The 27,901-nt window shown below is 40.3% G+C and overlaps 1 long non-coding RNA gene across 1 annotated transcript; it reads right to left on the reverse strand.

The window, feature by feature from the left end:
• Nucleotides 1-1,903: 1,903 nt before the first annotated feature.
• LOC122460303 lies at nucleotides 1,904-27,389 on the reverse strand. Its single transcript, XR_006281542.1, has 3 exons — nucleotides 27,379-27,389; nucleotides 25,488-25,491; nucleotides 1,904-2,416 (listed from the first exon to the last, which is right to left on the reverse strand). It is a non-coding gene; the product is annotated as an uncharacterized LOC122460303 (long non-coding RNA).
• Between the last annotated feature and the right edge of the window lie 512 nt (nucleotides 27,390-27,901).

Raw genomic sequence — 27,901 nt, forward strand, 5'->3', positions numbered from 1 at the left:
TATAAGGGGCTTTCCTGTTGCTGGTAAATGATGTTTTAAATCTGCAGAGAAACAATTCAGCATTTTAGTGCCTTTGTGAAAAGGTTGCCATAAATACCATTTCCTAACAGATCATTTAATACATCCACTCATAGTTCAAACATGCTAACTGCTGCCTTCCAGAGCTGTCAAAACAGGTATAAGTCTTGTTTACTGACACTTCACTAAAAAACTAGGAATCATGCATGGGAGAACTATAAAGTACTTCATCCTGAGTGGTCTCCTCTTGATGAAAATGAAATTTACATGCCATCTCATCAGTTCACATATGTTGTTCACTTAAATCATTGTCTGTGTACTGGTGGTGCTGGAGGAATAACAATTTCACTTTCTCACACAGTATTAGTTACACTGCAGAATTCAAGAGACAGGAATGAAATCTTCATTTTTCAGGAGCTATGAGTACCTTAGTCCACAAAGTGTTCATCCCTGGGACAATAATTTAAGTCCAATGTAAACTTTAAGTCAAATCAGGTTAATGGCTTCAGTTTAAGCCCCTGAGCAAGTAAAGTTGGTCATAACAGTAGAACTAGAATTATTTAACTCTAAGTTTGGCAAGTTATGGGACTCCCCTTCTGCAAAGAAACACTATTTTCGCCTATGGCCTCCTACCCAGGCCCCAGAATGCTGATATGTGTGGGCTTTAATCACACACACAGCTCCTGCTTCTCTGTGAGGTATGGTCTGGGTCCCCACTGTATACTGCTCAGTAGCTATCCTAAGTGTCCATTCCCTGGCACCTTCTCTGCCTGGAGCACAGCTAGCTCCAGCATAAAGCACTGCTCTCTTCTGCATTCTGCCTCCACCGTGGACTGTGCTAACTCCTGCTTCAGTTTTGTTATTTGTTCAATAATCTTCTTTAGGGAAGTGTGTATGTCCTTCAGTTCTTGTCGACAAACTTTCGGCTGGTGTTGTAAGCTCTGAAGATAATAAAAGGCTTCCTCTGAGCCCCTCTTGGCTGTCTCAGTTTGAATCTCCAGCTCTTTCCACTCCTTATACACTTGACTGTTGATTTTCCCCATCCTAAACTATTACTCTGGGTTCATGTCACCTTTCTCTCCACTAGTTTCTACAGTCTTTTCCCAAGATCACCAGTCATGGAAGTTCCTTTATCAGCTTCTCTGGTCCAGCTCAACCTCTGCCGTAGATAGACCCACACCTCACCATGCACACATGATACAAATATAGGAAGGTGATGGCCCATCTTCTTTGGCAAAAACCCATTTTCCCAGACAATGGCATGGTTGAAATCTGAATCCACTGACAGGCCTCCCAGCCTGACCAACACCACACATGACTGAGTCCCAGTGCCATGAGAGGACCTCAGGCCACAGATATAACAGGTAACTGCACTCCATTATTGTGTATGTTCATCTAATATGTCCAGTCTTACTGCATGTGAAGCATACCAATGGACTTGCCCAGCCACCCCGAGAAGCACTTCCGCTATGCCGTGGGACTGAGCAGGGCTCTGGTATTTGGTGTTTCCACTTTAACTAACAATTTCCCATGTGGGAAATGCCTTACTGAAATCCAGGTATATTAGATCTACTGCATTTCCTTTGTCTAAAAAAGTTAGTTATGTGCTCAAAGAAGGAGATCCAGTTGGTCTGGCATGATCTACCTTTTGTAAAACCATATTGTATTTTATCCGATTATTGTTCACCTCGATGTTCTTGTCGTGGTGCCTTGCCCTCAAGCCACTCCGCCTCGCTGTATCAAGCAACAGCACTCGGGCTTGGTTCTTACCGGCAGGGCCAAGCCATAAGCAGTCTATAGTTCTGTGGCCACCTAGCAGAGGCAAACAAGCAGTAACAGTCTGAGGCTCTCGCCCTCCCTCAGGTGGGCAGAGCATTGAGCAGCCTTTAGCCTGCAGCCCTTTAGCTGAGCTGGCAGTAATTAACTATCTAAACCTCTGGCCCTCCCTCCTTTAGTGACAGCCTGCTGTGCCCTTTCCAACTCAGCAAACCTGTTCCTGAGCTCTATTTCTCCTTCACTATTGGAGTCTTTTTCTCTGCTTGGTTCTTATAGCAATATGTTTCCACTGACCACTTTCCTCACCCAGCAGTCTGCCCTCTGAGTTCTTCAGTCCAGCTTGCATCTGCAAGTCTTGACTTTTCCCTTCGGCCTCCTCTTGCCTTTGCTTCACCATCTGCTTGAACCCCCTTCAAAATTCAATCATAGTTTCTACTTGCATCTCCAAGACTCGGATCTTCTCTTCAATCAGCTCTACCAAGTGGCACTTCATACAAACAAAGTTGTTTTCAGGTACCCACTCTCAGATCATGTACATCCCACAGCTTCCACATCCAATCATCTTCATTGTCTCTTCCAGGGCTTGGGTCACTACCACTGCTGGCTCTATACCTGTCATAGCCTTCCTGCCTCAATGTCCGTCAAGGAGAAAGAAAAACAAAACAAACAAAGACACTCCTCCCCCAAAAACCCAAAGAAAATGAGACCACCACACACCCCCATCCCAAAACTCCCTTACAAACTCCCCTGTTTACAGGTCTGTTTGCTGCTCCTGTGCCACTGGCTGACTGTTTGGCTGTTATTATATACTCCCACCCCTCCAATCAGGGAAGCCCTGCCCCCTAATCAGGGCTCTGTTTCTCTCATGGCACATTGTCCCCTACCAGCCTCTATAAACTAATTACTCTCACTATTAAAAATTAGCACCTTATTTCCAGTCGGAATTCATCTAGTTTCAACTTCCAGCCATTGGATTATGTTATGCCTTTTTCTGCTAGACTTTAGAGACCATTACTAAATACTTGTTCCCCATGTAGATACTTACAGGCAGTAATCAAGTCACCCCTTAACCTACTGTTTGCTAAATTGAGCTATTTGAGTGTCACTATAAGTCATGTTTTCTAGCCGTTTACTCATTCTCATTGCTCCTCTCTGAACCCTTTCTAATTTACCAGTATCCTTCGGGTGTCTGAATCATGTGTCTGAATTGTTGCTGGGACCAGCCAAGGACAGCACCTGTATGGCCTAGCAGGCCTCTTGCCTTCAGTGCTTGCTTTCTAGTCCTAGGACACTGAGCATGGGGCTACTGAGTACTTTAAGAGTTCTGGAGAACTGAGCAGCCATATTACTTTACACTTGATTATCTTCTTCTTTGCACCCTTTGTAGTCATTTAGCGCTGTGCAAAGTGAATGCAAACAATGCAAAGGCTGCCATTTTGATCAGATTGCTTTTAACCAATTGGCCATCTGACCATGAATAGCCTTGTGAGGTGCAAGACATTGGAAAACTCTGCCCTAAACTTACTGGAGTTGGCACAGAAATAGACAACATTTATCTCTGGCTGCCTCGGGCCTAAAAGGTGCTGGGAATAACCAGATCACAGCAATATTCTGCCCTCACCCTTTTCCCTTGATGACGTTCCCTACAGACCTCTACACTGGAAAATGATACAAGAGGATGACAAAAAATTTCTCCTGTGTTTAAGGCCATGCCTACACTTACAATCTTTCAGCGGCACAGCTGTACCACGTTATGCCAACCGGACAGCTCGACATAATAAAACCAGCTCAACAAGCAATGGTAGCTATATTGGCAGGAGAGTGCCTCCTGCTGACATAGTGCTGTGTATCTGAGCGCTTATGCTGGCAAATCATGTCGCTCAGGAGGGTGGATTTTTTCACATCCTGAGCAACAAAAGTGTTGCTGACTTAAGTGCTAGAGCCTAAGTGGCCTAAGTCTACCAGTGTTATTGTCCCGTAATGCCACTGATGCAGGTTAATAGAGAAATGTATGCAACCACCAAAAAATGTAAGGCATCAGTTCAGTCTCTCTCCCTTTAGGTTTTTATAAGATTGCTCATCACTATGGTATCTCCACACTTTCTGCAAGATATAAATACACACAAAAATCGGTTTTCTGTTTATTGCTTAGAATCATACACTTGAAAAACACGGGTAAAATTCTGGCCCCATTGAAATCAATGGCAAAACACTCACTAACTTCAGCGGGGCCAGGATTTCATCTCATATCTAATCGATGTAGGTGTTTTGTTTTGTTTCTAATCACCACTGATCTCTTTAAAAGTGGCAATGGGATGATTTAACTACAGAAATCAGTTTATGAAAGGCACCCATGGGTGTAGCTTCTCATCTGCTCTTTCTCAGATGCTCTCTCACTCCCTCTCTCTCCCCATTTTCCTCTCCCTCTCTTCACATCACATCACATCCACATCAGTAGTTGGGTTCCAACCCATCACTCTGCATTAAGCTATGTTATATCAAGTTACTACATCATATCACACTGCCAAAAATAGCAAAATCAATGCCTTTCCAAACCAGATCCATCCAAGAAACACCCGCACAACCAAATGCAACAAAGAATAATATCTATATTTATGTTTTTTCCAACATCCAATGGATGGGGGAGACACAGGAAATAAAAGAAAAGGCAACATGCATTAGGCATGTCATAGCAGGGGACATTTTAAACTACCTTACTTAGAAGTTCCAATTTACCTTTACAGATCTCGGTTGGGTTGACATAATTATTAGCTATAAAATTGTGACATTGTAATAGAAGCTCAGAGCTGCCAGAATCAATACTAGTTGGTATAATATCCCAAGGGAAAATAATAAAAAATTTACTTGTTAGCTCTCTATCAAGTCAGGTCACTGCTAAGGCATCTGTGAGTAGTGCAGACTGAACAGAAATTTTGTGCATCTAAATACATCCCCATGGATGAGCACAAGTCCATGAGGCCAGATGCACTGCATCCGAGAGTGCTAAAGGAGTTGGTGGATGTGATTGCAGAGCCATTGGCCATTATCTTTGAAAACTCATGGTGATCGCGGGAAGTCCTGGGCGACTGGAAAAAGGCTAATGTAGTGCCCATCTTTAAAAAAGGGAAGAAGGAGGATCCTGGGAACTACAGGCCAGTCAGCCTCACCTCAGTCCCTGGAGCCATGAAGCCATGGAGAGGTCCTCAAGGAATCAATTCTGAAGCACTTAGAGAAGAGGAAAGTGATCAGGAACAGTCAGCATGGATTCACCAAGGGCAAGTAATGCCTGACTAATCTAATTGCCTTCTATGATGAGATAAATGTCTCTGTGGAAGAGGGGAAAACAGTGGACATGTTGTTCCTTGATTTTAGCAAAGCTTTTGACACGGTCTCCCACTGTATTCTTGCCAGCAAGTTAAAGAAGTATGGGCTGGATGAGTGGACTATAAGGTGAATAGAAAGTTGGCTAGATTGTCGGGCTCAACGGGTAGTGATCAATGGCTCCATGTCTAGTTGGCAGCCGGTATCAAGTGGAGTGCCCCAAGGGTTGGTCCTCGGGCCGGTTTTGTTCAATATTGTCATTAATGATCTGGAGGATGGTGTGGATTGCATCCTCAGCAAGTTTGCAGATGACACTAAACTGGGAGGAGAGGTTGATACGCTGGAGGGTAGGGATAGGATACAGAGGGACCTAGACAAATTAAAGGTTTGGGCCAAAAGAAATCTGATGTGGTTCAACACGGACAAGTACAGAGTCCTGCACTTAGGATGGAAGAATCCCATGCACCGCTACAGACTAGGGACCAAATGGCTAGGCAGCAGTTCTGCAGAAAAGGACCTAGGGGTTACAGTGGATGAGAAGCTGGATATGAGTCAACAGTGTGCTGTTGTTGCCAAGAAGGTCAATGGCATTTTGGGATGTATAAGTAGGGGCATTGCCAGCAGATCGAGGGACGTGATTGTTTCCCTCTATTCGACATTGGTGAGGCCTCATCTGGAGTACTGTGTCCAGTTTTGGGCCCCACACTACAAGAAGGATGTGGAAAAATTGGAAAGCGTCCAGTGGAGGGCAACAAAAATGATTAGGGGACTGGAACACATGACTTATGAGGAGAGGCTGAGGGAACTGGGATTGTTTAGTCTGCAGAAGAGAAGAATGGTGGGGGGGGATTTGATAGCTGTTTTCAACTACCTCAAAGGGGGTTCCAAAGAGGATGGATCTAAACTGTTCTCAATGGTAGCTGATGACAGAACAAGGAGTAATGGTCTCAAGTTGCAGTGGGGGAGGTTTAGGTTGGATATTAGGAAAAAACTTTTTCACTAGGAGGGTGGTGAAACACTGGAATGCGTTACCTAGGGAGGTGGTGGAATCTCCTTCCTTAGAAGTTTTTAAGGTCAGGCTTGACAAAGCCCTGGCTGGGATGATTTAGTTGGGGATTGGTCCTGCTTTGAGCAGGGGGTTGGACTAGATGACTTCCTGAGATCCCTTCCAACCCTGATATTCTATGATTCTATGATCCTGTGACTGTGCTTTATGACTTCACTTTTTTTATTCAAAAGGTAATTGTAGAAGAAGAGAAAAAGATTTGGGGAAAACATGCTATGCCTTGAGCTTCACTTTTAAGGCTTCTTCATGAAGTTTCTGGAGGCCTATTTAAATCTGGAGCTTTTAGAACAAATGTGGAGTTACTGAGCCAGCAAATGCTCCAATGATCAACTGGGGTCCAAGTAAAATGTTGCCATTCCACGTTGGGCTGGGATTTCAGCCCGGTTAATTATCTTTTACTGACAGTTCCCTCATTCCATCAGGCAGCTGACACCCAGAAAGGTCACTGCTTCACCTGACCTGAGGGCCCCTAAAGGGGGACAAGTCTGATTCAGGAGTGGGGTGGGCGTGTATGATGGTTCTAGTGAGACTGTAGGTGCCATTCAGTCTGAGGCAGTAGCAATGAAAAAATAAAAGGAGCATATGGGTCCTACCCCCATCTCTGATAGGTGTCCATGAGACTGAAGAAAGGGGTGAGTTAGCAGCAGGAAAAACCAGCAGAGACTGCGGGAGAGTAGTAATGGGAGTGGGGACTTGCCATACGCTCAGGCCCACTGTAGGAACATTCCTAGGAGGGACTGAAGCCAGAGAGCAAAGAAGCTGGCACTGGGGGCTCCATTCAAACCAGCTGCCCATCTTTTCTTTGGGTAGGCTACCCCAGATGTGTGTTCTCTGCCCTCATGGAAGCATAAAGGCAGCACAGAGGCACCAAGATATCTAACCCCCATGCCTCATAGAAAGGAGCGCAGGAAGACCCAGGAGGATAAAACAGGAGAGCAAAGTCAAGGAAAGGGCTGGAGGGAGGAGGGAATAGGAAGATTTAGAGAGGGAAATAGAAAGTGGGCATGAGAATAGAGTCGTAGGGATGTAACTGGGAAAGAGGAGAGAGAAAAGAAGAGGGAGGAGCAAATTGGGAGAGAGGAACGAAAGGAGAATGAGAAGTGTAAAGGAAATTGAAAGAGGGAGAGGAACTGGTTTAATACATAGGAGAACTGGGTATGAGTCTTTATATATTAGCTGGGGTCAGGGTTAAAAAAAGGTTAACATTTTAAAGCAGTTAAAGTAATAGGGTACAGGAGGAAATGCAGTTCCCCCTCCTCTGCCAAACCCAGAGGAGAGTTCCCCCCTTCCCTCTCTTGCTTGCATAAGCAATGCTTCCTACAGCTCCACTTCTCCTTGGCTGGTGTAGCAAGTTTGCCCCCAGTAAGAGTGACAACCTACCTTATAAAAAAAGAAAAGGAGTACGTGTGACACCTTAGAGACTAACAAATTTATTTGAGCATAAGCTTTCGTGAGCTACAGCTCACTTCATCGGATGCACTCCTTTTCTTTTTTGCGAATACAGACTAACACGACTGCTACTCTGAAACCTACCTTATGGGTTTGTCACATGACAGGTCTATCCATTGGCTATATGTTACTATATTAAAAATATGTAGATAACATAATGCCAGCTAACATTACAACTGCAAACCAAATGCAGACAGTGAATAAAACCCACAAATGGAGAGGTCTAGGATGCAGGTCACAATAAACAATCTGTGTCCCCTGATGGATGAGAGGATTATTCGGTCTCTTTTTGGACATCTGTCAATAACTACCACCTCTGAACCCAAATAACTTTTCACCACATGATCATTTTTGCTCTCCAAATAGTTCCTCCTGCTATAGCACATTCAGCCTGGGAGGTGGATCTGCCATCTGGAGACTGGGCGCGATTCTGGGGTTACTGATTCTATATGTCTTGTCTGCCACCCTGGCAGCATAAAAGAGCCTTAAAGTGGGAGAAATGAGAATATCTCTTACAAAGAGTGCTTCATTGGTCAGGTTAGAACCGTCATAAAGGCTCCATACTGGACCAGCTCTGAGTCCACAGTGTAGGGGTTGGATTGGGAGTGTGGCTGGTGTGCAGTGCTGTTCTCAGAACCCTGGGAAATAGAGGTTGCTCTAACTTAAGGCTTGTCTACACAAACATTTAGTTTGCAGCAAGCTAGGGTGTGAATCTGCCCAGCACTAGTCTGCCGTGCAATAACTGTCTCTACGGACTCAGCTGATGAACACTAATAATTTGTTAATATGTTTTGATCTACTCCCATATTAAACTGGAGTATAGCAAAGTGCATTACTGAACTGTTAGAGAAATTCAGTAGAGTCCACACAGACAGTTAATTCATGGCAGGGTGGAGCAGGGAAGATTGACATCATAGCTTACCACAAACTACATGTTTGTGTAGACAAATCCTTATACTTGGGACTTGGCAGCCCCTGCACAGCCCCAAAATGAGGACAGTACAAACATGTCTTACAGCCATGTTTGCTCCTTCCTCCCCTCAATACTGCTCTAGGTGCAGGAAGGGGGTAACAGAGTCAGGCATTATTTTCACTGATTATGTTGTCAGTGGCTGTCTGGGTTTGTGTTATTTCTGTCAATGCACGATTGCTGTCATCAGCATTTTGGATATCCTAAGAAACAAGGTCAGTGTCCTTCTCCAAGAGGATTGTCTTTCACTAAGGAACATGTGGTCTTGTCATTTTTTGGGATCCAGACATAATGCTGTTTTTCCTCTTGAATCTTGTAACATTTAATAGCTTGCTGGGTTGGGTGGCAACCCTTGTTAGAGTGCTTCCAATCTTCAGAGCTGACACCTCCCACCACATTGATTAAGAGTTTAGCCAGCTCCTCCTTGGATGAGGAGGTGTATTCCTGCTTACTCTGGTTATTTCTGACATATCTTCTGATTATAAATACAGTGTAGCAATGATCTTTGTCAGCACAGTCTCTAAATATTTGGTGGGAAGAATTTAAACCTCCTCACTACTTTCATCAAATGATATCCCAATCATATCGTCTCTTGGATTTAAAATCCTTGACCTTCTAACTTGTAAAGTAATCAAATCTCATCATCTTCATGTGACCCTGCTAGTCCTGCTCCCTTTCAATCCCCTCTGCATTCTTTGTCCCCAAATCCCACACATTCATTCTCCTCCTTGTTCTTGTGATGTGAAAGCACTTCAATGCTGTTCCAATAACCACTGGGTCCTCTCTGCTTTGTCCCACTGGATTTCTGCTCTTCTCGCCACCCTGAGGGGATGTAGCACATGCAGGGATTGGAGGAAAGGAAGGGGACAAAACTGACCTGACAAGACGACAGGGACCAGAATGATATAGCAGAACCCCAATGAAATCTGAGATGTCCCACAAAATCTGAGAGAATTAGGTTACTAAGATGATCAATAAAGAAAGAGGAAAATATTAATATAGAAAGAAAATTAAAAAATGAATTTAAAAAAGTAAAGTAGGATATAAAACTTAAAAAATTAAGATAGACTTAAAATTAAGTTTAAGTCTATCTAAAAATAACATAACACAAGCAGGTTGGAGTGTGGCTGAAATTTTGCCTGTAAATCAAATCATTGTGCTACCAACACTGGACAGTATAAAATTATATGCTGTTGAGAAAGCTCTATAAGATTCAGGCATAGTGGGGTGGGCTAAGGATGAAACATAATCCTTCACTTTAAATTTCTAGCTTTTGTCAGTTTAATCTAGTTCTTTAATTGTATTTTAATATAGTTTTTTAGTATATAATAAAAAACAAAGCTGAAATAAATGATAACCTAAGTCCCCGAGCATGTTCATTGTTGTAAGTAAAGCAGACATGCCAGATGTTCAGAGATTACTGCGGGTAGGATAGAAGCAAAAGGCAGCACAGAAAAATATAGCTGTTTGTATATACTGTGTTTGGAGAAAAGCAAAAAAAAAAAAAGCTTTTTCCCTTTCCTGATTTAAAGGTTCTTTGGTATTAGCAAGAATGACTGACTAGTACTAAAACAATTCTCTTGAGCAGACCATCTTGAACCATATACAACAGATAAAAAGCCAGCAAAATGCAACTCTTCAAATAACCTCTTGTTGTCAAATTGCATGTAATTTGGGGGAAATTTTTACTCCTTTCCTCTTTCTCTAGCACACAAGGAGCTGTGAAACCAGTGGTTTTTTGATGCATTAGACAGAAACCTTTCTCCTACCTATTAAATGAGTCTTTAGTCCATAAGCAGAGCTATCTGTGCATTGCCACTTTACTCACATTAAGGCCTCTCTGCAATACAACTGTCTATTTTGGTTGCACACATATAGCCATTACTGCTATGCTCACATTAACACATATGAAGCAAAAGCCCTTGAGGGATTTTTACCTTGACCTTTTTCTTTCACCAGCACATCCTCCTTCTGCTCTTCATTTCCAGCTTTGTTTACAAATCCATCAGATTATTTTTGTGTGTGCTGACAACAGGGTGCATGATTTGTTTGGGGATTTTTCTGGTCATAAAAGTATTCATTTCTAGAACAATTAATTGCATGGAAAACCAGCCACAATGGAGATTCCTTTGAAGGAATAGGAGGGCTCCACTTTAGTCCTGAGAAAATGAAATAATATAATCCCTGCAGGGATTTTCTCAGAGGCTATAAAGCAGGGTCACTTCCTCACATACAATAATCTGGCTCTTTGTAAGTGCACAGTTGTAACAAAAATAATATGTAAATCATTCCCTACTTCAGAGTTTCTAGTTTATACTAACATACACACATGGGTGCACACAAGTAGAGGTCCCAAGTCTCCACTAGGTCTGAGGTGTGTGGGGACACAGTGGAGAGCAGTGACTGCACAGGGTGGTTGTGGCTTCCTGATCCTTCTTAGGGCTTATTCTAAAAATCAGCTAATGCCATACACTCTGGCTCCACCAACCACTCACTCATATGCTTGGTTTGTACTGGCAGCTGAAGTAAGCTGAAATTGTAGAAAACTGATAAAGGAAGCAAAGGGACCTAAGAAGAAATCTCCGGCCAGCAGAGTTAAGAACAATCTCAGGACAGTCTCTACAAAAAGAATAAATGGACACAAATCAGACATCATGAATGGTAACATACAAAAGCCAGTAGGAGAACACTTCAGTCTCCCTGGACATTATATATCAGATTTAAAAGTAGCCATACTTCAACAAAAAAAACTTCAAAAACAGACTTCAAAGGGAAACTGCAGAACTACAATTCATTTGCAAATTTAACACCATTAATTTGGGCTTGAATAGGGACTGGGAGTAACTGGCTCACTAGAAAAGCAATTTTCCCTCTCTTGGCATTGACACCTTCTCATCAATTATTGGGAGTGGACCACACCCACCCTGATTGAATTGGCACTGTCAGCATTGGTTCTCCACTTGTAAGGTTACTCCCTTCTCTTCATGTGTCTGTATATTTATGCCTGCATCTGTAATTTTAACTCCATGAATCTAAAGAAGTGGGGGTTTTAACCATGAAAGCTTATGCCCAAATAAATCTGTTAGTCTTTAAAGTGCCACCGGACTCCTCGTGTTTTTTTTTAAATATTAGGACTAAAAAGAATTCTGACAATAGTATTGGTCTATTACTAGATAGAATGGTAGGATTATCAATAATAATGCAAAAAAGGCAGAAGCGTTCAATAAATATTCTGTTCTGTATTTGGGAAAAACAGACAATATAGTCTCATTATATGATAACACTCTTTCCATTCTGCTAGTATATCTGGAGGTTGCTAAACAGAAGCTATTAAAATCAGACATTTTAAATCAGCAGTGCAGTTAGCTAGCTCTTTTAAAACTCTTGGATGAAAGTTAAGGAGATCACTAGACCATTAATGTTGATTTTCAACTAAGTCTTGGAGCACTGGGGAAGTTCCAGAAGACTTAAAGAAAGTTAACATTGTGCCAATTTTTAAAAAAGAAGAGCAAATGAGATGTTGTGGGTAATTATAAGCCTGTCAGCCTGACATTGATCCTGGGCAAGATAATGGAGTGGCTAATACAGGACTTGATTAATAAAGAATTAGAAGAGAATAATGTAATTAATGCCAATTAGCATGGGATCATGGAAAGTAGGTCCTGTCAAACTAATTTGAGATTTTTTTTTATAAGATTACAAGTTAACTTAATAAAGGTAATAGACTTCTGTAAGATGTTTTACTTGGTACTGAATGTCATTTTGATTTAAAAAGTTAGAATGATATAAAATTACCATGGCACACATTAAATGGATTAACAACTGGCTAACTGATGGTCTCAAAATGTAAAACAGGGAATCATCATCAAGCAGGTGTGTTTCCAGTGGGTTCCGAAGGGATCAGTTCTTGGCTGTATGCTATTGAACACTTTTATTAAGGACATGGAAGAAAATCATCACTGATAAAGTTGCAAATGACACAAAAATTGAAGTGGTAAATAATGAAGAGGACAGGTCACTGATAAAGAGGAACCATGGGTTGGTTGGTAAACTGGGTGCAAGCAAACAATATGCATTTTAATACAGTAAAATATAAGTGTATGCATCTGGAAAAAAGAATATACACCATGCTTACAGAATGGGGGCTAATCAGCTGAACAGGAGCTTCCAATGTGACATGGGAGCCAAAAGAGCTAATGTGATCCTGGGATGCATAAACCGGGGAATGTCGAGTCAGAGTAGAAAGGTTATTTTGTACTTGGCATTGGTGTGACTGCTGCTGGAATAGTGTATCCGGTTCTGATACCCAGAATTCAAGAACAATGTTGATCAACTAGAGAGGATTTAGAGAAGATCTATGAGAATGAGTAAAGAATTAGGAAACATGCCTTATAGTGATAGACTCAAAGAGCTCAATCTAGTTAACTTGCCAAAGAGAATGCTAAGGGGTGACTTGATTACAGTCTATAAGTATCTACCTGGGGAACAATGGGCTGCTTAATCTGGCTGGAAGTTGAAGTTAGACAAAGTAAGACTGGAAATAAGGGTAAATTCTTGACAGTGATGGTAATGAACCATTGGAACCATTTACCAAGAGTCATGGTGGATTCTCCATCACTGAAAATTTTAAAATCAAGATTATGTGCTATTTCTAAAAGATCTGCTGGAGGAAATATTTTGGGGAAGTTATATGGCCTGTGTTGCACAGAAGGTCAGACATCACAATGGTCTGCTGACCTTGGAATCCATAAATGGTGGCTACACCAGCTTTATACCAATAGAGAATCCCTCTATAGAAGGAGAATTCTCTATGGGACTGTCTGCCTGGTGTAAGGAAATTTGCACTGCACAAAGTGGTTAGCAGACCAGGGAATCTGGCACATATTTTAGAATCAGCGGTTCAAATAATGGAGGGTGTGAGAGAATCAATGGCTAGAGGATCCATAAATGAAAGATTTATAGAAGGGCAAACATTGTACCTATCTTTAAAAGGGGAGGAAAGGAAGAAATTAAAGACCAGACAGCTTAATTTTTGATACCCAGAAAGATACTGAAACAAATTTTTGAACAATCTGTTTGTAAGCACCTAGAGAATAACGAGATATGTAATAACCAACTTGGATTTCTCAAGAACAAATCATACCAAACCAATCTAATTTCCTTCTTTGACAGGGTTATAGGTCTAGTGGGGATGGAGGAAGAAGTAGACAGGATTTATCTTAATTTTAGTCAGGTTTCTGAGATTGTTTATGAGAATGTCATGTGGGACTAGCTACGGACATGTGGTCTAGATTAAATTACTATAAAGTGGGTGAAAAACTGTTTGAAAAACCATTCTTAAACAGTGGTTATCAATGGTTCACTTTCAAACTAGGAGGACATATCAAGGGTGGGTCCCACAGAACTCTGTTTTGGATCTCATACTATTTAGTTTTTCATTACCACTTGGATGATGGCATACAGAGTAAACTTATAAAATTTGCAGATGACACCAAGCTGGGAGAGGTTGCAAGCAGTATGCACAACAGGATTAGAATTCAAATGGTCTTAATAAAATTGGATAGTTGGTCTAAAAATCAATATGAAATTCAATAAAAAAAACCCAAGTTTAAAGACCTATTCTTAGGAAGAAAAAATTACATGCACAAATACAAAATGGAGAATAACTGGCTAGGCAACACCACCACAGAAAAGAATCTTGAGGTTATAATAAGAAAAGGAGTACTTGTGGCACCTTAGAGACTAACAAATTTATTAGAGCATAAGCTTTCGTGAGCTACAGCTCACTTCATCGGATGCATTTGGTGGAAAAAACAGAGGAGAGATTTATATACACACACACAGAGAACATGAAACAATGGGTTTATCATACACACTGTAAGGAGAAAGAAAAGGAGTACTTGTGGCACCTTAGAGACTAACAAATTTATTAGAGCATAAGCTTTCGTGAGCTACAGCTCACTTCAACGAAAGCTTATGCTCTAATAAATTTGTTAGTCTCTAAGGTGCCACAAGTACTCCTTTTCTTTTTGCGAATACAGACTAACACGGCTGCTACTCTGAAAACTGTAAGGAGAGTGATCACTTAAGATAAGCCATCACCCACAGCAGGGGGGGGGAAAGGAGGAAAACCTTCCATGGTGACAAGCAGGTAGGCTAATTCCAGCAGTTAACAAGAATATCAGAGGAACAGTGGGGGGTGGGGTGGGGGGGAGAAATACCATGGGGAAATAGTTTTACTTTGTGTAATGACTCATCCATTCCCAGTCTCTATTCAAGCCTAAGTTAATTGTATCCAGTTTGCAAATTAATTCCAATTCAGCAGTCTCTCGTTGGAGTCTGTTTTTGAAGCTTTTTTGTTGAAGTATAGCCACTCTTAGGTCCCCGTTGCCAACTCTGTCCACATATCTATTCAGGGGATACCATCATAGGGCCTAATCACATCAGCCACACTATCAGAGGCTCGTTCACCTGCGCATCTACCAATGTGATATATGCCATCATGTGCCAGCAATGCCCCTCTGCCATGTACATTGGCCAAACTGGACAGTCTCTACGTAAAAGAATGAATGGACACAAATCAGACGTCAAGAATTATAACATTCAAAAACCAGTTGGAGAACACTTCAATCTCTCTGGTCACTCGATCACAGACCTAAGAGTGGCTATACTTCAACAAAAAAGCTTCAAAAACAGACTCCAACGAGAGACTGCTGAATTGGAATTAATTTGCAAACTGGATACAATTAACTTAGGCTTGAATAGAGACTGGGAATGGATGAATCATTACACAAAGTAAAACTATTTCCCCATGGTATTTCTCCCCCCCACCTCACCCCCCACTGTTCCTCCGATATTCTTGTTAACTGCTGGAATTAGCCTACCTGCTGTCACCATGGAAGGTTTTCCTCCTTTCCCCCCCCTGCTGTGGGTGATGGTTTATCTTAAGTGATCACTCTCCTTACAGTGTGTATGATAAACCCATTGTTTCATGTTCTCTGTGTGTGTCTATATAAATCTCTCCTCTGTTTTTTCCACCAAATGCATCCGATGAAGTGAGCTGTAGCTCACGAAAGCTTATGCTCTAATAAATTTGTTAGTCTCTAAGGTGCCACAAGTACTCCTTTTCTTTTTGCGAATACAGACTAACACGGCTGCTACTCTGAAACCTGAGGTTATAATGGATCACAAATTGAATGGTCAACAGTGTGATGCTGTTGAAAAAAAAAAGGCAAATGTCATTCTGGGGTATATTAATGGGAGTGTCATATCTAAGATATGGCAAGTAACTCTTTCAATCTACTTGGCACTCATGAATCCTCGGCTGGAGAACTGTGTCCAGTTCCGAGCATCACACTTTAGGAAAGATATCGACGAAGTCCAGAGTGCAACAACAAACATTAATAAAAGGCTTAGAAAACCTGACATAAGGAAAGGTTAAAAAACTGGGCATGTTTAGCCTTGAGAAAAAAAGACTGAGTGGGGACCTGATAAGAGTCTTCAAATATGTTAGAGGCTGGTGATCAATTGTTCTCAATGTCCACTGAGAATAGGACAAGAAGTAATCAACTTAGTTTGCAGCTAGAAAGATTTAGGTTGGTTATTAGAGAAACTTTGACTGTGAAAATAATTAAGCACTGGAACAAACAGATTACCTAGGGAGGTTGTGGAATCCCCATCACTGGAGGGTGGTTGTTTTTTTTTTTAAGAACAGTTTGGGAAAAAAATACCTGTCAGGGATGGGCTAGATATAAAAGGTCCTGCCTCAAAGTGTGGGTGTGTGTAGATTAGATGACCTTTTGAGGTCCCTTTCAGCTCTACATTTCTATGATTCTAAGAAATGGTCTTTAGGAAAAAAGACCTCTGGAAGGAGAAAGAAAGGGAAGGGGGTTAGGAAATTGTTCAAATCAGGGGACTGAAAGATTTAAAAAAAGCAAGAGTAAGAGGAGGAAACAAAAGGGAACAGGAATAGGAGGAATGAAGAAAGCACAAAGGGAAGAAAGAAATGTGGACACAGATGTAGATGAGGATAAGATTGTATTTGACTGTCAAGGATAGCAGCCTAGGAAGGGATTCAAGGAGCAGGCGACATGGCTGAAGTGACAGGTGGTGAGGCTGGACAGGAAAATATGACAGTGATCAAGCTGAGAGGATAACACAGAGGGGAAAGGACCAATTATAGAAATAACATACAGGAATACATGGCAGGACTTCCTTACACCTGGGATGTTTCAGGGAAGGAGACACTAAGATTATATATGTAGTGGGTCAGAAGAATAGTTGTCACTCAGGTAGGAAATTCCTGTCCAAGCCTCCTGGTAATTCCACAACTGCACACAAACCTAGTGTTATTTCACTTTATATCACTGTAAATTACTGATACCAGAAAAGAGAACTCTCCAAACTTGTCATACAAAATATATATGTAAAAAGAAAAGAATCCTATATTCTTTTTTCAAGTTCCCTACGCTATTATTTCTTCTGAGTATTTAATTTGGAGTCTTTATTGTTCATTTCAAAGGTGAGTGTCACATTTGCTTGTTGGCAGGTCAAAGCTGTGTTCCTTCCTTGTACATTTAATTTTACTGACAAAAGTGACAAGAATATACATACACAACCTCGAAAATAAGCAAGAAAATTTGAGTAGCTTTTAGCTTGGTTAAGTGATCATATAATTTTGTACTTAATCTGTCTCCCATTGATAGTAGTTGCTGTTTCCAGTTTAGGATACTGGCTATGCCCACCTGGAGCGGATATGCAATATTGTTATGAATACTGCTATGCAATAATTTTGAGAACACTGTATATGACCTGGTCAGTGAGTGGGCATATGGTATCTTGGAGATAGTGGAATGATTATTATCTGCATAAGATTCCAGGCTTGTCACTGAAGCCTAGAGTGTCTGAATCAGTGTGAAGTTATGGAAACAGCTAAAAGTATGGCATTTAGCTCTTTCTGTTCAGAATATCACCAGGTTCAGTCATCATCCTGTCAGACCCAGATGGAATGCTACGGAGCAAAGCTTCGGTGGTGGGCCAGGGGTTGGAATGTTGAAGGTGGGAGTAACAGGTGCATGGAGTGACAAAGAGGTGGCTGTGCTCCAGCCAGCAGGCACTGCAGCACTTTCCACAGACTTTGGGGAATAGGTACAAACAGTAGCATTGGTCACTATACCACAGCTCATGAAAACAAGAGCCCCCTATTTTTGGCTTTTTTGCACAGAATTTTAGATTACAACCAGTCAACAGCATGGGCTTTCAGTCACTAGTATGCACTGAATGCTTGAATTCAATGAGATCTATGTATGAAGGTGACATAAGAGTTTCCCAGATGAGAACACCCATGCATACACTTGAAGAAAAATGGGGCAAGCGATTGGGTTCAACTATCTCTGGTCTCTAATCTAACAAGTTGCAAGCCTTATTCTGTCAAAGCTTGGAGCTCTAAAGAACACTAAAAGAGTTAAAAAGCCTTTCTTAGGGGGAGAAGATGGGTCACTCATCAGAAAATGTCGAGGGAGCCAGGCTGATACAGAAACAACAAGGAGTTCGGTGTCACCTTAAAGACTAACGGATTTATTTGGGCATAAGCTTTTGTGGGTAAAAAAAACACCACTTCTTCAGGTGCTTCTGAAGAAGTGGTTTTTTACCCATGAAAGCTTATGCCCAAATAAATCTGTCAGTCTTTAAGGTGACACCGGACTCCTCGTTGTTTCTGTGGATACAGACTAACACAGCTACCCCCTGATACTTGAGGCCGATACAGAGAGAAAGACAATGTCAGGAAGTAGGGCCTGCAGCAGTGCCAGTCTCCAGGCAACCCAACAAGTGCAGCTGGCTGTAGATTGTCTGATTAGTTGGAAGAGTAGCAGATCAGCTGTTTCGAGGAGCAGCAGCAGCAATTGTAGCTGAGTGGCTGCTCAAAGTATTTGCACATGGCTGCAATAGTTCCTGTCCCTGCCTTGTTTTAGCTCTCCATCTACCTCACCTCACTCTTGCCTCTGATCCTGGGCTCCTATTCCTGGTTATGGACTCCTACTTTGACCATTAGGCATGACTGCCCATGTCCTAGTCTCTGATAGGGCAGGAGTCTAAGAAATTTTTTGATGATCCTTAGGGAAAGCTAGATATGTGAACAGTCTGTCCTAATGTTTAAGATATGTTTTCTCTGAAATACTTTGTTTCTAATTAAATAATATTTGGCATTATGGAGGCTGTTTGGTCACTGAGTACCATGGTCATTGCTCTGGAGGGACCAAAATTTCAGCTCTGGACATAAGTCAGACCTGCTGAAGTAAAATCATGGTTGAGACCCTGGGGATTGCAACCTGGGGCTTGAGCTGAGTGTAGGAAATTTGCCTGATTCCACTCAGAGACAGGTGACAGTGAGAGAGCTGAGACAGAGGGCAGTGTGCTCATCGAGACCAGAAAGGGTCAGAGGTGTAGTTCACTTGCTAACTGTGACAATGGCAACACTAGAACCTTTTAGTCAGACAACTATTTGAGGATATGATGATGCCACAAGTAGGGATAGAAAGCTCATTCAGATAAAATAATTGACTTCAGGCTTTCCCCAAACCTAAGCCATTTTTTGTTTTAATTTCCTTGAACCTCTGCACTGTCTGGGTTGGGCCATTACTGAGAGTGTACATACCAAAATAACATGAGTAGCTGTTTTAAAATATATATAGCCCACATAAACAAGTAGAATAAAAATTCTAGCAAGGAAGCTTGATTCCACAGAATTCCCAGGCTGATTTTAGATAAGTATTTGAAAGTTTGGACGCTTATCCAAACCTCCAAAGACCTGGAGGTTCACTCACAGGATTGAGTACATGATGTATTTATATGAGCAATCATCTCTGTGAAAGTGTTCCATATTCTCTCAGGTCTAAAGAACATAAATATTGCATTTCAGAACTTAGATCTCCCAAAGCTTCAAAGAAATGTAAATCTACCATATAGAAATGGGGAAACTACTAAGCTATGAGTTGCTGCAACATCTTCAAAATGTTAGCAATATACTGGGGAGAAGTAGAAATCCAGTGTAGGTACTCTAATGTGATATCCACAAACTACTGCACTGAAAAAAAAACAGGGTTTTTCCACTACAGAGATGAGTGATTGAGAGGCTCCTTGTTAACCTTGCAGAGGGCTCCCAGGCACTTTATATACCTCCCACAGCGCTCACGACATTTACTTGCAGTCTGCAATAAGTGCTCTTCACCACGCATGCTGTTAATAATGCCACGTAGTATGGACTGGATGTTCCTTGCTTAAAAGGAGTACCTCTAAACCTTCTAGGACAAATGTATATGCATACTGTAAGTACACTTCAGGCTGAGTGCTTTTGAATTATTGTCCCACCACTCAAGTACATTTCCTCCCCCTCCCCACGCAGTTTCAAATACAGCATTTGTGAAAGTGCATCTCAGTTTGAAAATGTGACAATCTTATTAATGTCCATTGTTGAGATGCATTGTGTGGCAGTGTTGAAAAGGAGATTGTTCACCAGTAGGTGAGATAGTAAAGGGTTTGGTTTTCTGGGATGAAGGTACAGGTATATAAAAGCAGATATATGCACCCTAAAGAGCTGTGTGTGTCATATGACCCAGCAGAATTATATAAAGGTCTGTCTTCACAGGTTGATTTTTTTGAGTAGAGTTGTGTGGGAAGCCTGCTCAAAAACCCCTTACTAGATTTGAGCATTATCTGTTTAAATGAAGCTTAAACCAGCATCAGGTTTGAAGAATTTCAGTCTCCAAAGATTTATAAACAAATACACAATCCACCATACAGTTCAATATCCTTCATGATATGGCTTTTTATTTTTTAGTAGAGGAAAGGAGGGAGGAGTTGCTCATTTAGTTGTATGCTGCTTTATACTTTTATAAGAGTACAAGAGCCATAAATTAAAATAAACTGTGATTTTTCTTTGTTCTTATGCACAAATTGTGAGAGTGTTGCTATAATAAAAAGCTGTGCATTTCTAGATATCAGCTCATTTCAAAGCTAAATGAGTGTCAGAGAAAATCAAAAATCAATCATTTGACCTAGCCACTTTTTGAAAATAGACATTTTGATTATGAATGGCATTTACTAACACAGAATATATTCTGCTTATCACTTTAGTAGTTAATGTTTTTTGCTTTATTTTGACTTTGCATTTAAAGGGGGTGGGAAGCCAGAGGGTTTGCATTTTTTTCTGAGAAATAATTATCCAAGACAATTATAAACCATACAAGTAAGCCATATACAGATTAGAGGAAGACCTTGCATAATAAAATAAAAGTACAGGACTCAAGCAATGTTTTCAGCAGGGAGTTATCCATAAAGAATCTTACTACTTTCCCTATAAGCCAAAGGTGTAATTCACAGAAAAAAGTTGAAAATATGGTTCTAGAGCTATAAACTCCACATTATCTTTATTAAATCCTCTTCTTTGGCACACCATGATGAAAACAAGTGTGACCATTAAATGATCATGCAGATTATCAGAGGCTCATAGTAACACCTGGTTTAAAAATAGGCAATGTAGTAAGCACTGGAACATAAATTTCTTTAAAAAAAATCAATGCTAAGATCTCATTTAGCAGTAGGTAACAGCACGAAGACAGCAAAGGGATACAAAGTGGGAAGTGTGTTTCAGAAAATACCATTTTACACTTGCAAACTACTGTAAAGAGTTTTTAGACAACAGGTGTGCCATTTAAACAGATTAGCTGAGCCATTTATCCATTGTTTAGAGACACTGAAAGACATTGCACTGATTCTGTTCCCTGTCAATAGTCTCAGTTAAGGCAGCATGTCATTTATCAGGGGATCAATTAAGTGGATTTTTGCCATATTATTAGGGTGAAGTACTGTATGGTTATTCAGTAACTACTCTATGAAGAATTCTATAGTATACACTTTGTAAGGTAATAGAAGGTGAGTGCCAAATTCCAAACTGAAAAAAAAATTCATAAAAGTGTTAGGAAGGTTGTAAACACAGAAGTAAAGGGTTGTAAAACCTAGTTCCAAAATGTCTTTTGACTTTCTATCGGTATAGTTTTACACATTGAACATTATTCTCTGCTGTGTTGCAACAGAGGCGGCTACACCTGTGTAAAGTTAGCAAGTAGGGGGAATTAAATGTCCCCATGTGTGAACTGCAGCAACTTTCCACCCCCAGGTATTTCCATTATGTACAACAGGTGAGTTGTACTACTATTAAGTAGTAACTGAAGTGAAGACAAGTCCAGTTGACTGAAGAAAAGTATAAATTTGAAAGGGCATGGATGAGCCATGAAGTTTAGGTAAAATCTACAGGGCTTATTCTTCAGTTGGGTGCCTGGGTACCAGTGTACTAATCTTAAATGCAAAAAGACCATTCAAGGATTCCACTCACTTACAAATATCCAGCAGTGCAATGGCTCTCACTGAGATACTTAGCTGCTAAAATATGTCCTTTTTCATGCTTCCTGTCATGTACATTTTTTTTGCACTATACTTATCTGGCATGTAAACCATGGGAACTGCATTATGCTTGCCTTTTTAAATACAAAAACCCATCACCTTCCCAGGCCACATTTCCACAGATCCTGTATAGGAGATACATTGATGAGTTCAGCAGACAGGAAATGAGGAAAACAAGGCTCTGGGAATATTTAATAGCTACCAGGGGAGGTCCATCAACAACCTGTTTGTGGAGTGGACAGTGGTCACTATGCAAGCTAATATAGGTATACTGTACTGGAACAAGCATTGAGGGTGAGAATATTGCGTTGGCTGTGGCATACCAGTCAGAACTTTTCCAGCAGGGAATTTCCTCTGCAGATATGTATCTCATTTGACTTACAAACTGCTTGTGCTTATTTTCATATATGCCAAACTGAGACTCTTTTATAACCTTGGGGCATGCTCCAAATTTTCCCCAAAACACTACCAGAACCAGCAAAGTGCAACCACTGTAACATGATGCAGGGTACAGCTGCAGGACTGAAGGATTTTCACTTCAGGTTCTATCAAATTTCCCTTATGTGGTTATACCTCTCTAGTTAAGAGATTATTCTATCCTTTGAGCTGCTGGGACAAGGTTGAACAGGGAGTAGGTAGGTATGGCAGCAAGACTACAGCTTTGGCTCTTCCCACTGCCTAAAGTGGTTCATGTCTTCATTTGTGCATGTCTAATGGGAAAAAAAAACCTGAGGAATCCAAATGGTGTAATTTAGTCACCCTAGAATTACTTATGGAACTGTAGCTGCAGCACTGGCTTTGTGTGCGTGATCCAAAATCAGCCCATTTATTCCAAATTGTACATTTTCAGTCACAGTAAAATGTCAATGATAATTTTATATGTGAACACTGCAGATAAAATTTGCTACTGTAACCTAGGGTTATTAGCAAATATGTAACATATAATTATATGTTTATTATTTAATCCTGACTTCTTAGCAGTTTAAGATGAGGATATGTTATCTGACAGGGTAATGCTGTGTTAATGCCTGAAGCTCTGGTCACAGAAAAGTCATTCCAAGCCCCTTTCCCTATGTAGTCTGCACAGGAATTGCTAAACTAAAGACCATATCATTGTATGGTATTATTTATATTATATATATTATATATTATATTATATATATTATTTATAATATATAAAAAACAATATCTATAACTTTATTTCTCTTTTTGACCATAGACCGTACAGTAAGCACTGGACAATAGCCATGTAAGGGAAGTGCCAGAAACAATATTTGAAATACTAATTAACAGCAGCAGTAGCTCTCTGTGTTACTCATCCAGTTCACTGTTGGCAATAGTTTTATGAATAAAATAACATGGTCCTAAAAGAAATGATGTACAAAAAGCTTGCATTCTGAGACAGTCTGTTCATTGTGTTCTAAAAATGAAAGAGTGACACTTAAAATGAACTGTTTCAGGTGTAAATATGAAGCAACACTTTATATTCAAGGATTGATAGAAAAATACAAGTATCTTTTGTAAGGTTTCTTAATTTTAGTTCACTTATTGTTAAAGAGATGTCAACTATCTTGAGGCAATTCTCCCTTGACATCTCAGTTATCACATCTGTTAGCTTGAATAGTTCTTACCTTATGCTGAATAAATTGTACCTGTACTTGCCAGTTTGCCATTATCCAAAGTTCATTGTGCTTGCTTGCATCCTTATGGAATACGAATGAGAATTAAAATAAATTGTAAAGGAAATATTTCACATCAGTGAAGAACTCCAAGAGTTAATCATCATATAATTTATACTTCAAACTTGCTGATTTTGAATCTGGATCTGGAAACAAACTTCAGTGTTTGGGGTCATATGGATCTAGGTCTTTGATGTGGTTTCATGTCTACTTCAAACACAATAGACACCAATTCTAGAATAAGAAATAACATTTCTTCTGTCCCCAACACAATGGCATGTATTATTTATGCAGCTCTATAGATGTGCATGTGTTTGACAGCTATGCAAGACTGACACACTCTCTGCCACAAAGAGGTTTCAAATAAGAAGGCCTTCTCAAACACCAGTTGGAATCAATGAAAGTACCTGCACAGATTTCAATGGGCACTGGACCATGTCCTGAAAGACCAATAATACAAGACACTGTGCACTTTCAACTCCCCTTAACTTTATCTTCATCTCCTGAGGTACAATGCAGCTTGCAAGATTGGGTCCCAAGGGAGACAGTAAAAAGAAGTCGATCATGGGGTGAAGCTCATGTTAAAACTGGAGATGAGTGAAATTTTTCGACTGAACTCTACCAAAAAAAATGCAGATTTGGGGCAACTGAAATATTTTGCAAATTCATGTTGATTTCAGCAAATTTTTTCTGTTGAAATGAAACAAGAACAAATGTGAATTGTAAAAAAAAATCATTTCAACATGATCAAAATGAAACATTTCAATTTGTCAAGCTATATTCACATGGATATTTACCATTTGAGGAGCAGGAGGAGGCGGTGGGGATGCACCCCTTATAACCTTTAGCTCAGTCATGACAGCACTCATCTGAACCAATTTTTCTTCCCTGATTTTTCTAGAACTGTCAGCAAGCCAAAATAATCAATTATTCACACAGATTTAGTTATGACACAAGTATCCTGTAAACTGGTTTGTTTCACTTAAGCATATTTCATATTTAAGTCTCACTCACACACACACACACACACACACACCCCCCTTTTACCATCTATTTTAAAACAAACAAAAAGTTATGGTGAAGAGTAGAAAAGAGGAGAAAAAGTCTGTGGAAGAAGCAGACAGGAGAGGGATGGAGAAGATGGGTAAAAGATAGGGAGAGAAGTGAACATACTAATGAACAGATAAGGGAGGTGGGGAGATAGCAGAGCCAGTGGGCAATAGAAAGAGTGGGCTGAAGTGAGCCATTTGATGGTGATGTGCTGAAGGGGAGTGTCATATCAGGTATGAAAAACAATCCATTATTTTTTAAAAAAAAGGGTCCTGTATGCCAATTAAATAGAGAGAAATAGCTCAGTCTTGAACTTTACCTAAATTACCTAGTTGGATTTTTTTACTGATTTTTTCCAAAAATGGCTTTTACATTTTACATTAAAAGGCACACCAAAAAACCCTTTATGTAATCATTTAACATGAATTTTTTTTTAAATCACATGTGAAGTAACCATCTGCTGAGTTCCTCCTTAAGAAGGTGAGTGTTAGCTGGCAATTTAGAATTTTTAGATCTAATGCAAGATCTGTTGCCCCCCCATTTGCAGTGTGGCCATTATAACCCAAGACCTTTCCCGGACCTGAAGAAGAGTTCTGTGGAGCTTGAAAGCTTGTCTCTTTCACCAACAGAAGTTGGTCCAATAAAAGATATTACCTCACCCACCTTCTCTCTGATATTCTAGAACCAATATAGCTATGACACCACTGAAAACATAATAATCCAAGGCTGACATGAGTATACATATAATATCACTAAGATATTGGGTACAGGTAGATGTGGATGACCAAAAGGTTTCTTAATAAAATGAAGATAAAGAACAATGAACAAATTACAAGGTAATGACTAAAAAAATGATGCTTGCAAGAAAATAATAATTGTGGCCACTAAGTACATTGCACATGCCTATCTTAACTTACAAAGAAGCACACTGAAAACAAATGTAACTTTTTTTAAAATGTTCCTGAGTTTTAAAAAAAATTGAAAACAGGTTGTGACTATTATAATGTACAAGTGGTGACACTTTATTCCCAATTTGTAGTACTAATCTGCTGGTTCTATTCCTGAAAGAGTTTCATATTACTTCCATAAGAGTGTCCCTTGATATATAGAGTACTCTCCTGAATGTGCTGAAGATCTGAAAGGGAAACATTTCTTCTTCTTTTCTTATTCACCATTGAGGGATGTTGTAAGCAAACATAAAAGCCATCACTGACTTAAAATATGACTTTCTGGTAATGGATGCAAAGCTTGTCTGTCACTTCTAGGTCACTGGCACACTGGATAAGATAGAGTGAGGAAGTTTTCACTAGTACTCCCAGTGATGCATTTGTTTGCTAGAAGATTTCAGTTAGTCGAGTTACTAGCATCAGGTGTGAATCCAGGCCTGATCTGATTGCTTTCTGGTGATCTATAGGAAATAACTTGCTGATTTCACTGTCAGTGGACAGATATCTGCTTTTTTGGGGTGGGAAGTGGTAAATCGACATTAATGGACACTTTCTTTCTTGGGATACAGACCAAGGATAAAAGGGCCCAACCTGGCAAAGCACTGAGCACTATAACTTTCATTGTCTTCAGTAGGAAATGAGGCCAACATGTTGTAGGAAGCACACAACTCTGAGCAAGATTAGGCCTAGAAACCTAATTTACCTCTCTTCCCTAAAGTTTGTCACACCATAATAGAAGTGGAGCGTATGTATGGGATAGGGAAGATTTCACTGTCCACTGCCATTGCTGGATGCTGCCACTATTCTATGGATAACTTCAGTTCGAACAGTTAATGTTATGCTGGTGAATTGCTAATTTTACAGCTTGTTTTATTATGCAATCTAAAACTGTCTCACAGCAAACAGTAAAGTAAACGAGACTAACAGTATGTTGGTGTCTTAGAGTTGTTCACCATTGTAAGTATAGCATTACATTATCCCTTTATTATATAACACTGTGTATTCACTATTCATCCAAATCAATCAACTAGAAAAGTATTAAAATTATACAAACTTTCAGAGTTAAATTTACATCCCTCGAGATCCAAAAGTTTACGAGTTTTTTTTAAAAGCCAATGGAAGTGCAACTATAACATCAAATAACTCAAAGGGAGCAGTCTTAAGCAAATGCCAGAGGATAAACATCAGTCCATGTCCCCCGCCTCCTCCCCCCCCCCAAAAAAAAACCCTTTATCAACAGTTGTGCAACCATGATACATCTTTAGTCCTGTATAATTTTCTTTCATGAATTGTGTCTTTCTTATATTCTAGTATACAACAGAAGATAAAATGCCTCACCTAAAACATATCATCTGATAGTCCTCATTAGCAACAGAAAAGGAGTACTTGTGGCACCTTAGAGACTAACAAATTTATTAGAGCATAAGCTTTCGTGAGCTACAGCTCACTTCATCGGATGCATTTGGTGGAAAAAACAGAGGAGAGATTTATATACACACACACAGAGAACATGAAACAATGGGTTTATCATACACACTGTAAGGAGAGTGATCACTTAAGATAAGCCATCACCAGCAGCAGGGGGGGGAAAGGAGGAAAACCTTTCATGGTGACAAGCAAGGTAGGCTAATTCCAGCAGTTAACAAGAATATCAGAGGAACAGTGGGGGGTGGGGTGGGAGGGAGAAATACCATGGGGAAATAGTTTTACTTTGTGTAATGACTCATCCATTCCCAGTCTCTATTCAAGCCTAAGTTAATTGTATCCAGTTTGCAAATTAATTCCAATTCAGCAGTCTCTCGTTGGAGTCTGTTTTTGAAGCTTTTTTGTTGAAGTATAGCCACTCTAAGATCTGTGATCGAGTGACCAGAGAGATTGAAGTGTTCTCCAACTGGTTTTTGAATGTTATAATTCTTGACGTCTGATTTGTGTCCATTCATTCTTTTACGTAGAGACTGTCCAGTTTGGCCAATGTACATGGCAGAGGGGCATTGCTGGCACATGATGGCATATATCACATTGGTAGATGCGCAGGTGAACGAGCCTCTGATAGTGTGGCTGATGTGATTAGGCCCTATGATGGTATCCCCTGAATAGATATGTGGACAGAGTTGGCAACGGGCTTTGTTGCAAGGATAGGTTCCTGGGTTAGTGGTTCTGTTGTGTG

This window comes from Dermochelys coriacea, chromosome 5 (assembly GCF_009764565.3).
Source record: "Dermochelys coriacea isolate rDerCor1 chromosome 5, rDerCor1.pri.v4, whole genome shotgun sequence".
NCBI lineage: Eukaryota > Metazoa > Chordata > Testudines > Dermochelyidae > Dermochelys > Dermochelys coriacea.